Source organism: Eriocheir sinensis, chromosome 67 (genome assembly GCF_024679095.1).
Source record: "Eriocheir sinensis breed Jianghai 21 chromosome 67, ASM2467909v1, whole genome shotgun sequence".
Lineage (NCBI taxonomy): Eukaryota > Metazoa > Arthropoda > Malacostraca > Decapoda > Varunidae > Eriocheir > Eriocheir sinensis.
Window position 1 is genome coordinate 9,799,785 of NC_066575.1, and position 13,611 is coordinate 9,813,395.

At 42.9% G+C, this 13,611-nt stretch overlaps 2 long non-coding RNA genes across 2 annotated transcripts; one reads left to right on the plus strand and one right to left on the minus strand.

Moving 5' to 3' along the window:
- Window positions 1–187: 187 nt before the first annotated feature.
- Window positions 188–3,279, plus strand: LOC126988076 (uncharacterized). Its single transcript, XR_007741442.1, has 2 exons — window positions 188–273; window positions 3,068–3,279. It is a non-coding gene; the product is annotated as an uncharacterized LOC126988076 (long non-coding RNA).
- On the minus strand, window positions 2,965–9,545 carry LOC126988074 (uncharacterized). The gene is made up of 5 exons (XR_007741435.1): window positions 9,410–9,545; window positions 8,589–8,681; window positions 8,012–8,153; window positions 7,467–7,574; window positions 2,965–3,128 (listed from the first exon to the last, which is right to left on the minus strand). It is a non-coding gene; the product is annotated as an uncharacterized LOC126988074 (long non-coding RNA).
- Window positions 9,546–13,611: the final 4,066 nt, after the last annotated feature.

The following is a 13,611-nucleotide window of genomic DNA, read 5'->3' on the forward strand; positions in this document are numbered from 1 at the left end:
TTCAATTTCAAATTCATTCAAAAAGGCAACACTAGGTTTATGGAGGTTGAGTAAGCACAATAGTATCTCAGAAATCATTTAAACAAAGAAGAAGAAGAAGAAATTAATATAAGATAAGCTAAACGATCCCACAGTCTTAGAATCATACTATAATGCGATCATTTCTCATGGTGTCCCCTTCCACAGATGGAGCATGCTGGGTCATACTGTTGCCAGGCCCGGGGAGTCTCCCAGTCGACACCCAACTGGAGGAGGCTTGTCTATCTTCGCCTTGTAAGTATCCAGATCAGCCGTGTGGGTTTCTGACTCTCACCCACTGTTAATTTTGTATCCATTCTCACTTACAAACTCCTTTTTTTCATTAATATCCAGTCTTTGTTATATTTATGTCCTCTGTGATTTTGCTCCAATGTTTTTTTTATCTGGATTTTCACCCCTAGAAACTGTACATAGATCTTCCCTTCCCCTTCCATAAGTACTGACCACTCAATATTATGTTTCATGTATTATTTTCCAGTCTTTGTTTAACTTATGTTCCCGTTCCCTAATTCACTCTATGCTCATATATAATCCCTTGTCTACTCATATATATAGATTTAAGAGCCATGTGTAACTACTGTCATTTGTCGTAACTCTTTTCACATGTACAAACCACTAATGTCCTGTCTGCATCTTCCCCAAACCTTGTTGCATGGATTTCTTAGCCTCCAAGAAACAACCTGATCCCTCTATAAACCCCTTGCAGACTCTTTCCACCACCACCACCACCTCTCTCTCTCTCTCTCTCTCTCTCTCTCTCTCTCTCTCTCTCTCTCTCTCTCTCTCTCTCTCTCTCTCTCTCTCTCTCTCTCTCTCTCTCTCTCTCTCTCTCTCTCTCTCTCTCTCTCTCTCTCTCTCTCCTCAATAAATCCTCTAATCAATAAATCCCCTCTCTCCTCAGTAAATCCCCTCTCTCCTCAATAAATCCCCTCTCTTCAATAAATCTCTCTCTCTCTCCAAGGCCGTATAAGGGTATAAGGGAAGGGTCAGACTACCACCAGGGCCATAAAAATGCCCCTAAACTCCTAGGAAAGCCTTGTCAAAAATGTGTTTCTTAGCTTCAGGGTATAAGGGAAGGGTCAGACTACCACCAGGGCCATAAAAATACCCTTGAAAATGCCCTAGGAAAGCCTTGTCAAAGATGTATTTCTTAGCTTCAGGGTATAAGGGAAGGGTCAGACTACCACCAGGGCCATAAAAATACCCTTGAAAATGCCCTAGGAAAGCCTTGTCAAAGATGTATTTCTAAGCTTCAGGGAATAAGGGAAGGGTCAGACTACCACCAGGGCCATAAAAATACCCTTGAAAATGCCCTAGGAAAGCCTTGTCAAAGATGTATTTCTTAGCTTCAGGGTATAAGGGAAGGGTCAGACTACCACCAGGGCCATAAAAATACCCTTGAAAATGCCCTAGGAAAGCCTTGTCAAAGATGTATTTCTTAGCTTCAGGGAATAAGGTGTATTTCTCAAGCGTCATTTTCCTGGTTTCGTTCATTTCCTCTTAGTTCAAGTCCATTTTCCTCCACCTCTTCCTCCTTTTCTCCTATACCCAAAAATTGCTTCATCTTTCCTCTTCCTCCTCCTCCTCCTCTTGCTTTCCCTGTTATCTCTACTTTGATCAAGGTCTGTGTATTTCTTGGGCGTAATTTGGGTGGTTTCATTTATTTCCTCCTCCTCCTCCAAGTTGAAGTCCATTTTTCTCCTTTTTCTTTCCTCTCTTCCTCCTCCTCCTCCCATCTCCCTCTTCCTTCCTCTCCTATCTCCACTTTGATCAAGGTCTGTGTATTTCGTTCATTTCCTCCTCCCTCTCTCTCAATAAATCCTCTCTCTCTCTCCTTAATAAATCCTCTCTCTCTCTCTCCTCAATAACTCATCTCTCTCTCTCTCTCCTCAATAAATCCTCTCTTCAATAAATCCCCTCTCTCTCTCTCTCTCCTTAATAAAACCTCTCTTTCCTCAATAAATCATCTCTCTCTCTCAATAAATCATCTCTCTCTCTCTCTCTCTCTCTCTCTCTCTCTCTCTCTCTCTCTCTCTCTCTCACAATAACTCATCTCTCTCTCAATAAATCATCTCTCTCTCTCTCTCTCTCTCAATAAATCATCTCTCTCTCTCTCTCTCTCTCTCTCTCTCTCTCGGCTTGCACTTTCCTCCGAATATTTCCCATCACGTAACTCCACTTTCCACTCCTGGCTCCTCCACGTCCACTTGTAGGTCAGTCTTTCCCCCCTTCCGTCCACATCCTCCATCTTCATCCAGTCTCCTGCTAGTCCCATAATATCCGCATCTTCCCCTCTTTATCCATTCTCCTGCTACTTGTGTTTCTGTCCATACTTTTGTCATTGATTTGGCCGAGATTTTGTTCCTCTCGTCAAGGGTCCTCCGTACGTAACCTGATTCTCTCCCTTCGTAGATTTCTTTTTCTCCTCTCTTATTGTGTATTTTCCTCTCTCTCTCTACCTACGAGCAGTCCGAACCTAGCCAGTGCGTAATGTTTATATACGAGGCGTCCTGCCGAGAGGGTTTAAGTGACCTGTTCTTCAGTAAATTATGGGTTGGCTCAGTTTTCCTCCAAGAACACATTGCAAGACTCCCGACCCTTGCTCATAACATACACAAGGTCCCATCTCGGCTGGACGCTGGGCAGTTTTCGTGATGTTGGCTTCGGTTTCTCAGATTTTGATGCGTTTTGTTATATATACACATATATAATAATATATATATATATATATATATATATTTATATATATATATATATATATATATATATATATATATATATATAAATATATATATATATATATATATATATATATATACATATATATATATATATATAATATATATATATATATATATATATATATATATATATATATATGCAAAAAATGAGTCATATATAGTTTTTCTCAAATAACATACAAAATGATTTTTTTGTCAATTATTTATTAAATAAATAGAGCACATTTCCTTCACTAAGAGACTGATTTTGCAGGAACTTGACATCTTGGTGTTCTTTCTTCTTCCAGAGTGTGCAGAGACAGCGCAGGCAGACCAAGACGCCAGAGATGTCCGTTCAGCCATTCAATTCTGCCGAGGGAAAGAAGTTGTGTTAGTCAACTCTGATGACTCGTACTTTTCTCTGTGGACTCTGCTAGGGACTGTTCTGTAAGCCAGTCACAGAAGATGTGAACTGTATCTGTACTATGAAGTCTTTATATAAATAAAGTTAAGGGCCACACCTATCACTTTATCTTGCCCCAAAACCATTTAGCTAAGCTCCGGACACTTTTTTAGGTATAATTGACGTAGGTACATTTTTCAGGCTACTTTTAATGCAAATTATGGCTTTTTTTTGTCATTTTCAAGATATTTTTGAGCCGTAAGCTGATATATCTAGTTATTTGGATCATTTTAAAAGCTAATTCTATATATATTAAAGGGAGAAACTAATTTTTATACAGAAAAAAACAACTTATAATATAAAAAGAATTATATACAGATTGTAAACAAGGCAATAAACATGAGATATAAGATACGAAGGGAACTTACAAGAGGAGAGAATGAAGAGATTGCATACATATAGAGCTCAAAAGTCATTGAAAAAGCAATGGAAATGAAGAGACAATAATAACATATGAAATAAAAGACGTGAAAACAAGCAGTCTAAAATGTGAGAACTCAAAGATGAAGGAAGACGAGACCTTAGAGATACAACCCAGAAGAAAATAAGAGACATGAGATTGTTACTATGACATATATACCTCAGACAAAGAGAAAGCAGATAAAATAAAAGATAACATATCACAGACTAACATTTGAGGCGTACGACAGAGAAGTGAGGTGACATTATTTATTTTTTATATTTTTTTTACAAAGGAGGCAGCTCAAGGGCACACAAAAAAAGAAAACAATAAAAAAAAAAAAAAAAAAAAAGCCCGCTACTCGCTGCTCCTAAAAAAGAAACAAAAGAGGTGGCCGAAAGGAAGATCAAATACGGGAGGAGAGGTGTCCTGATACCCTCCTCTTGAAAGAGTTCAAGTCGTAGGCAGGAGGAAATACAGATGAAGGAAGATTGTTCCAGAGTTTACCAGCGTGAGGGATGAAAGAGTGAAGATGCTGGTTAACTCTTGCATAAGGGGTTTGGACAGTAAAGGGATGAGCATGAGTAGAAAGTCGAGTGCAGCGGGGCCGCGGGAGGGGGGGAGGCATGCAGTTAGCAAGTTCAGAAGAGCAGTCAGCATGGGAATATCGATAGAAGATAGAAAGAGAGGCAACATTGCGGCGGAATTTAAGAGGCAGAAGACTATCAGTATGAGGAGGAGAGCTGATGAGACGAAGAGCCTTACGGCCGTATTCTCAGTGAATCTCTTCCCCCTTCACGCGAGGAAACAAGGCTTCGTGGACCAAACGGTATTCTCAGTGAAGAGGAGTGGCTTTGATGCAGCCATGCGAAGTTTATGGAAAAAATGAACTAATTTCCTCTCTTGACGAAGAGGAGGTGAAGGCCCGCTCTTCGCTAATATCTTCGCACATTTAATGCTTTATTACAACATTTTTCCATGTTGCTGTATTATTAATTGGGTATAAGAACAATTTAAGTTTTCTAGGCCTTATATAAAAAATAATACAATGCGAGAAACAATATTTTTCTGTTTATTCAAGACTTCACGGTTCCTATGATAATTTAAGCCAACACTGAAACACACCTCTCAACCAGCACGCCCCGCCCTTTAGTCTCAACTATTCACAACAGTTATCTTTTTTGAGCGTTTGTAGGGCGGGCACTTCGAACCATAAGCATGCATTAAGATTGCTGGGATGAATTTTAAAGTGACAGACTAACAGGCTTTCTCCGGGCGCTTGTTTCACAAGTCTGTATGAATATGTGGTGGTATTTGGTACTCCGTGCTGGGCTTAACACAGCCAATCTCCAAACTCGTGACGTCACCTGTGGGTGGAGCTAAGCAAAGCTCAGCAATATAGATGCTACCATTTTCCACCCACTGATAGGAGCTCTAAAGCTAGTTAAAATATTTTTACAAGTGAGAAATAACGAAGGGAAAAAGAGATGTCTCATGGAACAGGAGGAAAATAAAGAAAATAAAAGCAGTTTATTCTAACGAGGTCTCCTAGGCTCCGCCCACAGGTAACGGGATGATATGAAAGTGAAGCAAACATAGCCACGGGTACCAACCAATTAAATGCATCCATGTAAAATTTCTGCTATATATAATGTATGTCACTGTATCAAGCACTGTTTACATAAATATTAGTCACACTATATAATCCATTATATAAATGTACCTAAATTGCATTAAGGTTTCGGTTTTCAACGTTTGTTTGATTTGCAGTAGTACCAACACTACACGGAAAGATTGTTTCGAAGGTTAGGAACTGGGCATACCCTTCAACGGAAACACACTCTCTAAGAGACGCTTCGACGAAGAGGGAAGAGCTTCACTGAGAATATGGCCGTTAGCCTCCACTCTGTCCAGAAGAGCTGTGTGAGTGGAGCCCCCCCACACAGGAGATGCATACTCCATACGAGGGCGGACAAGGCCCCTGTATATGGACAGCAACTGTGCAGGGGAGAAGAACTGGCGGAGACGGTACAGAACGCCCAGCCTCGAGGAAGCTGATTTAGTAAGAGATGAGATATGAAGTTTCCAGTTGAGATTTTGAGTTAAGGATAGACCGAGGATGTTTAGTGTTGAGGAAGGTGATAGCTGGGTGTTGTCAAAGAATAGGGGATAGTTGTTTGGAAGATTGTGTCGAGTGGATAGGTGGAGAAACTGTGTTTTTGAGGCGTTGAAGGACACCAGGTTCTTCTTGCCCCAATCGGAAATAATAGTAAGGTCTGAGGCTGTTGCCTGCAGCCTCCAGCCTTGAGTCGTTAAGTTCCTGAAGGGTGGGTCTTCTATTAAAAGAAGTTGAGTAATGCAGAGTGGAATCATCGGCCTAGGAATGGATAGGACAGTTCGTTTTGGAAAGATCATCAATGAACAACAGAAAAAAAGTGGGAGATAGGACAGAACCCTGTGGGACACCACTGTTAATAGATTTAGGGGAAGAACAGTGACCGTCTACCCGTCTACCATGGCAGAAATAGAACGGTCAGAAAGGAAACTGGAGATAAAGGTACAGAGAGAAGGATAGAAACCGTAGGAAGGTAGTTTAGAAAGCAAAGATTTGTGCCAGACCCTATCAAAAGCTTTTGATATGTCCAGCGCAATAGCAAAAAGTTTCACCGAAACGGCTAAGAGAGGATGACCAAGAGTCAGTTAAGAAGGCTAGGAGATCACCAGTAGAACGCCCCTTGCAGAACCCATACTGGCGATCAGATAGAAGGTCAGAAGTGGAAAGGTGCTTTTGAATCTTCCGGTTAAGGATTGATTCAAAAGCTTTAGATAGACAAGAAAGTAAAGCTATAGGACGGTAGTTTGAGGGATTGGAGCGGTCACCCTTCTTAGGCACAGGCTGTATGAAGGCATACTTCCAGCAAAAAGGAAAGGTAGATGTTGACAGGCAGAGGCGAAAGAGTTTGACCAGGCAGGGTGACAGCACGGAGGCACAGTTTTTAAGGACAATAGGAGGCACTCCATCAGGTCCATAAGCCTTCTGAGGATTGAGGCCAGAGGGCATAGAAAACATCATTTTGAAGAATCTTTATAACAGGCAGAAAGGAGTCAGAGGGGGGATGAGTAGGAGGAATATGCCCAGAATCGTCCAGAGTGGAGTTTTTAGAAAAAGTTTGAGAGAAGAGTTCAGCCTTAGAGATAGATGAGACGGCAGTGTTGCCGTCAGGACTGAGGAGTGGAGGGAAAGATGAAGAAGTGAAGTTGGAGGAGATGTTTTTGGCTAGATGCCAGAAGTCATGGGAAGAGTTAGAGAAAGCAAGGTTTTGACATTTTCTATTAATGAAAGAATTTTTGGTTAGTCGGAGAATAGATTTGGCATGATTTTGGGCAGAAATGTAAAGTTCATAATTAGCATTAGTTTGAAGGCTCTGGTACCTTTTGTGAGCTACCTCTCTATCACTGACAGCACGAGAACAAGCGTGATTAAACCAAGGCTTTTTAGCGTGAGGAGTAGAGAAAGAACGAGGAATGTATGCCTCCATTCCATAGGAATGGCGACCCTTGCGTAAAGTGTACGAAGGGTCTCTTTCCCCTTGCAATTAGTATCATAACATACCAATTCAACTCTAATTTGTACTGGGAAGGACAGACTACCCCTCCAAGGATGAAAAGAAAATTTCTGGCATTGGTTGTTTTTCATAGAGGGGGAGGTAGTGAACATTTTATAACACATTGGGCTACTAAGTGAGCTGATGCACTGAGCATTTTACAGTTCAATATAACGGGTTCACCCTTTGGGGTCTTCTGGTAACCCACTGACGAAGGGAAGTGAGTAGAGAAAGCTTACCTACTTCTCCAAGCTGCCGAAAAGCTTGTTGGTGAAGAATTACTCATCGGTGAAGAGACTGTTGTTGAAGGCGAGTGTTATGGCACCTCCCGGCACTGCTACGCCAACCTGCAAATGTGTGTCCACTGTCAAAGTCTTGTACCGGGACAGACGGCATGGGATAAAATAGTATAAAATCTCTCTCTCTATCAAGGGCTGTAGAATAAAAGATAATGAATAGATAATCTCTCTCATATCTGTTTTTTTTTACATACTTTTCTTCCTCTACCCTCTCTCTCTCTCTCCCCTCATAACTCTATACGTACAGCCAGGCCTATACTTTGAGGCAGTGTCAACGTTGCCAGACTGTTGTACTCTGCCTCTTATATTTACTGACTACCAACACAAAATCTGTCTCCTGGTCCCCAATAACGAGATTCATTTATACTTATCATGAAAATAGTTCATAAACTGGTAAATACTATGCTCTGGGTACGATAATCTGTCAACAGTGTGAGGCACCTGCACCCTCGCCCCTTACAACGTGGATGGGTCTGAATGCTAACCTGGTCATGGCAAGCGCTGGGATTGGTTGCGGTGGGGTGGTCAGCCTCCATCCACTTCCCTGGCTGGCTCGTGATCGGCCGAGTGCCAGCTTGGTCTTCCGGCACTCCGCATTCTTGCTGGGACTGGCACCAACGGCTTGCCCTGTGGGATGAAGAGGGAAAGTTGTAAAGTTTTGTTGTGTGGGCGCAACATCTGTGCCGGAGAGACAGAAGGGGAAGGAATTGTAGGAGAAGGGAACAAGACACAACCCCTGATTAATACCTGGTAGTACCCATTTGCTGCTGGGTGGACAGGGGCTACGTAGGGTATCGGAAAAGCCGCCCAAATTTTTCCACTCCACCCGGGAATCGAACCTGGGCTCTCTCGGTGGTGAGTCGAGTGTGCTAACCACTGCACCACGAAGCTCCCCAGGATGAATACTCCACACTTATAAATAATAATTATATCCTGACCTGGAAACAATGAAAGCTAGCCTAACTTAATTCGAACCTAATCTGACAACCATACAAATTTTTTATTTTTTTTATTTTTTATATATATTCACTGACGAAATGGAACCCAGAAAAGTTTACTCACCACCACCACCATCACCACCACGGCCCCTGCCAAACAAATCACAGCTTGGCGTCCGAAGGAAAGACGGGGTCTGGCTGGCCGTCGGGTGTACTTCTGGAATAGCAAAAAAATAGGTTACATGTTGGAAATTTCTGTTTAAAATTACCTCCCATTGTCTTTTTTTTTCAACCTGGTAGTAGTGGCAGCGAGGGGCCAAATTTGTGGCTTTATTACTGTGTAGCAGCGACGGGCCAGTTCTGACCTGCTGGACCTGACCGCTAAATGCCCATTATTACGTACTAAAGACAGCCACGCCCCATTTGACCTCGTATAATAGGTCAATGCATCTTATTCTTCATATCATAGGTCTTAGGTGTCGGTAACAAGGTCAGAAATAAGGTCACACGGTCGCCTTTGAGAGCTCACCCCTAAACCCAATTCATTGTTTGCGACATTCACGCCTCATCTGACCTCATCTATAAGGTCAATCCCCCTTAATTCTTCACTCTGGAGAGGTCAAAGGGCTTACTGTAAGGGTATCGATAATAAAAGTTGACATGGTAAGCTGGTGGCCGCCTCTTATCTTGCATATATCACACGTTTTCCGCCTTTTCCCCACATCACCGCTTGACCTCAAGAAGTAGAGTGACCTTATCTGCCATGACCTCAAGCCCCGTCTCGGCATACCTTGTAGTTTACGAGAAAGATACACATACAAATCTTTTTCTTCCTCCAACTCACGCCATTTATATTCCCCCGCGCTCGACCAGTATTAAATCCACTCGATCACGTTTCTCAGACACTTTTCGCCGCTATCCAAACAATCACAAGGCACTGCTCACCTGTTTGATAGACGTGGCGTCCCTGTTAAGCGGCTAAATCCCACGTCATCACCAAAAATTGACGGGCTCGTAATGAACGCCGAGGAGGAGGAGGAAGGCGAGTGACGTCATCCTACCCTCCTTCTATCACCTCCAGCGTTACCAGATTGTCGTACTAGGCATACTTTTCGTCTGCTTGAGGCCTAAAACTGTCAAGCCTACGCTGATAACGATACACATTTACAATTAGAGTTCAGATGGGTAGTTATCGATGTTTTTCTGCAATTGTTATGGGTCAGAAACAGGAAAATACGATGTTCTGAGTACGATAGTCTGGTAACGCTGGCACGGGGTCACAATACCATGCAATGAGCTTATTAATATAGCATCTTCCATTTAGCATAATCCGTTTCTGGGTCGTGATCTGGCGTGTTCCATTTAGCGGAACCGATCAGCTGACGCCGCAGCCTGCACCCATTTTAGAGGATCTGGGTGACCCGGAGGGACCCCACTGCCGAGCAGGGTTAGCCAGATCACTTTCGACCCAAGACCCAGGCCAGGACCAAGACTATCGCCGCCGCCGCCATTTGCATGCCTTATTTCGCATATTTGGGTATTTTTTGCTACAACCACTGCATCCAGGTGGTGCCTGGTGATCCGGAATTGTAGGTACTCTATGCCAGTTACATATTTACCCATAGATATGTGCCGAAAACCATGAATAATAAGTTAAAAGTGGTGCAGTGGGCGGGGCGTTGAAATTTTCATTTCGGGCCCAGCAAGAGGCCTGTAGTGGCTTTAAACGAAAACAGTTGGATGAATAGATGTGTGGAGAGCCATATATGTATGGCGGGGCAAGGGTTTTGTGGCCGGGCGAGGGAGGGGAGTGAAACGCGACGGCTGTGTTTTATATAGAATAGCACCCACCCGGGTGTCAAATTGGCGCTGTGTCCAGGGGTAATGGGCTCCCTCCCACCACAGGCTCAAGGGCCAATGCGACGGAGATGAGCACCGAGGCCACGCGCTGCTATAGCATATGCCCCCAACTTTACTTTTACCTTACAGTGACTGACGGGTTTATTGCCGATACATGTTGACTTATTATTTATCATTACCTACCCAGTTAATTTTCATCATCATTGGTAACCCCCATTTATGCATAATGTAAAGATGAATCGTTTGTTTCAGTGACTTTGTGTTATTTGGGTCACTGATATCACAAAAAATACCAGTTAGGTTAGATTATCAATGAGTGAAGCAGTAACAATTCAATATTATATTTAAATGGTAATCAATCGGGCAAAACATAAGAATAACCACTCCAAACCAATATTCGTATTAATTTAGCACGTGAAAGAATTATTATTATTATGCATTTTCGTATACGTTTTACCTTGGGGAGGGGCCAGGGGGGCAAGCCTCTTTAATTATAGAGTTAGGTGGCTCGGATTTTCTAAGTCCATTGTTATTGTTTCACAACCGCCTCTATACACAGACTGAGCCTCATACCTGCCTTGCAGTGCGCGCAGGTTGTAAAGTTCGGTTGGAGTAGTTTAAATATATTTGACATGTGGCGTGGCCCATCAAAACTTACGCGCCGCGGGACGGATTGGGAGGGCGGCGGTGGGGGGAGGGGGGAGGGGGGCAGTATGCCCACCATCTGATGAGATGCCTGACACTTTTCAACAGATTGAATGCTAGGTCATATTGGAATAGACTACAAGAGTATGCGTTAGGGACTTTCCTTACTTTCGAGACTTGGGAATTTTTCCTGATTTAGGGATTTTTCCAGGGAAATTTTGGAAGGCCATTTTTCAGTGATATGGGCTCCCCCCCCCCCCCCAATACCCCAGTTCCCCACAGGTCCCCAGGTTTGTCTTGGGGAGTAGGGGGGGCTGGGGTGGTGGAGGGGGTGGAGTGGTAATTCTTGAGATTTACCGTGGTTCTCCCGTCACGCTGGTCGCGGGTTCGAGATAAGTACAAGATAGCTAATAATTAAGGCATCTTCCATTTGACACAAAACCCGGAACCAGGTTCGGGGATAAACCCAGACCAATGTCCGGGTTTTCGCGCCGTAAATGGAACGCATTTAGGCGGCTATGTAAACAAATATTCCTCTTCTTCTTTTGACCTGTCCTCCTCCTCTCGGGCGTCTCTCCTGTTTATTCACACACTTTTCCTTTCAATTGTGCTGTGTAGCTTAATTTTTCTTCACTGCAATATACTATCACACTTTACTTTTCAGTTTGTTGCTGGAATAACTTACTGACATTGCTTATCCGTGCACTTATTCAACCATTTGTGCCCTTTTTTCCCAGCACTGCATCTCCATCCAACACGTACCGTGCGATGGCCCCGTTGTCCTCCTCCAGCCTCTTAGCCCACTCCTCCCTGGTGCTACTAATAACTCCCCTCTCTGCCTCTCATAGTTGCTACATTCTACTATTGGGTGTTCCACCGATTCTTTCTCCCCTGTCCTACAGCTACAGTTCTGGTTTCACCCTTCCCTATTCCTGCCATTTAGCTGCGGGGTTCTCGTTCTAGCTTTAAACATCAGCTTGCTCCCCCAGTCTCCTACATGCCAGTCTACTCCCTCTAGCTTCTGTGTCTTGCTGTACCATCTTAATGTCGACTCTTTTACTCTAAAATTCATAGGCCCAGCCTAAGCAGATGGCACACCACCTGTTCATCTTCCCTTTTTACAACAAAGAAGGCAGCTCAAGGGCACCAAAAAAGAAAACAATAATAAAAAAAGCCCACTACTCGCTGCTCCCAAAAATAATTAAAAGAGGTGGCCGAAAGAAAGATCAATTTCGGGAGGAGAGGTGTCCTGATACCCTATCAGGCTGATGGATAAATAGGTTTTCTGGGAAAGCAAACACTTTAACTTAGACATTGATACTTGCCTGTGTCCCAGGGTAATAGGTTCTCACTTGACACAGGCTTAAGGGCCAGAGACAAATAAGCGCTGATGAACAACACACTTGTGAGACCAACACTAGCATGTTGTTCCACGGTGTGGGATCCACACACACGCACAAACATTTATAAGTTAGCACTAATCAACACCAAGGTGGCTCGGTTCATTATAAACAATGAACTTGAACACCAGGCATCATAACACAGATCAAACAACAGATTAATATGTAACCTCTTCACATGTGCAGACAAGCACACACTTAAAATTCTGTACAAGATCACATACACTTACATTGACATTGACCCACACACATACTTACAGGACGCAAACAGTCAGCGTACTCGTAACACACTCAGCCAAAAATACCAAACATATCACACAAACACTGACACATGTACGGACTCATACTTTCCACGCACCACACGTGACTGGAACAGCCTCCCCACAGACTTTAGACTGTGGTACAATAGACTCATTCAGAAAACAAATACACACTCACTTGTCACAACACACCAAGACTAACTAGTAGTACACCTATTCATTTCCCTTCCCTACACACTCGGCACCCCAGTTCCCCCACCAGCCAACACAAATATCCGTGTTATGCACCTGTACTGGTGCCCTGTGCATTACTTGTCAAGATCAAGACAACACACAGCTTATCAAATGCCTCCAACCTTACCTAATGATAACACTGCTGAACTATAACTCTCTCATTCACTCAGCACAAATAGGATCATGAAAATCAAGATCAATTCTATCCTCCGGCATAAGAAAATAAAGCAAAACAACTGTACAAATGCATTTATTTAACTAATAAAAACATTGAGCACAATTATCAACAGGTACAAAAATTGGTTTTTTTCTTATTACACAGATTAATCAAGAAAGAAACTGAATTTCAAGACATTGCTGGGTTCCCAGGTGTGATTGGGGACATTGATGGAACACGTTGACACGAAATTAAAAAATACACAAAACTATTAATAATGATTATCATAACTGGGTACATGTTAACTTTACAGTTTTGACTCACTCAAAGATCAGAAGAAACTAATAATGACACCTACAGAGTTTGTGACTTGAGCAAGTTGATAAATCCTGCCAGGAGGTACTTAGAATGAAAGGGGGCCCTGCATGGAGACTTGTCCAGAGGGACCCTCGGACTTGGCGTTGTAGGGTGGGTGAGGCGACACACACCCCAGCATATGCCACCTTTGATAGATGACTGTATATTGATAATCCAAATTGGATACTTTCTACGACAATTGAAATACTATTCATGGCTTCAAATTATACCTCG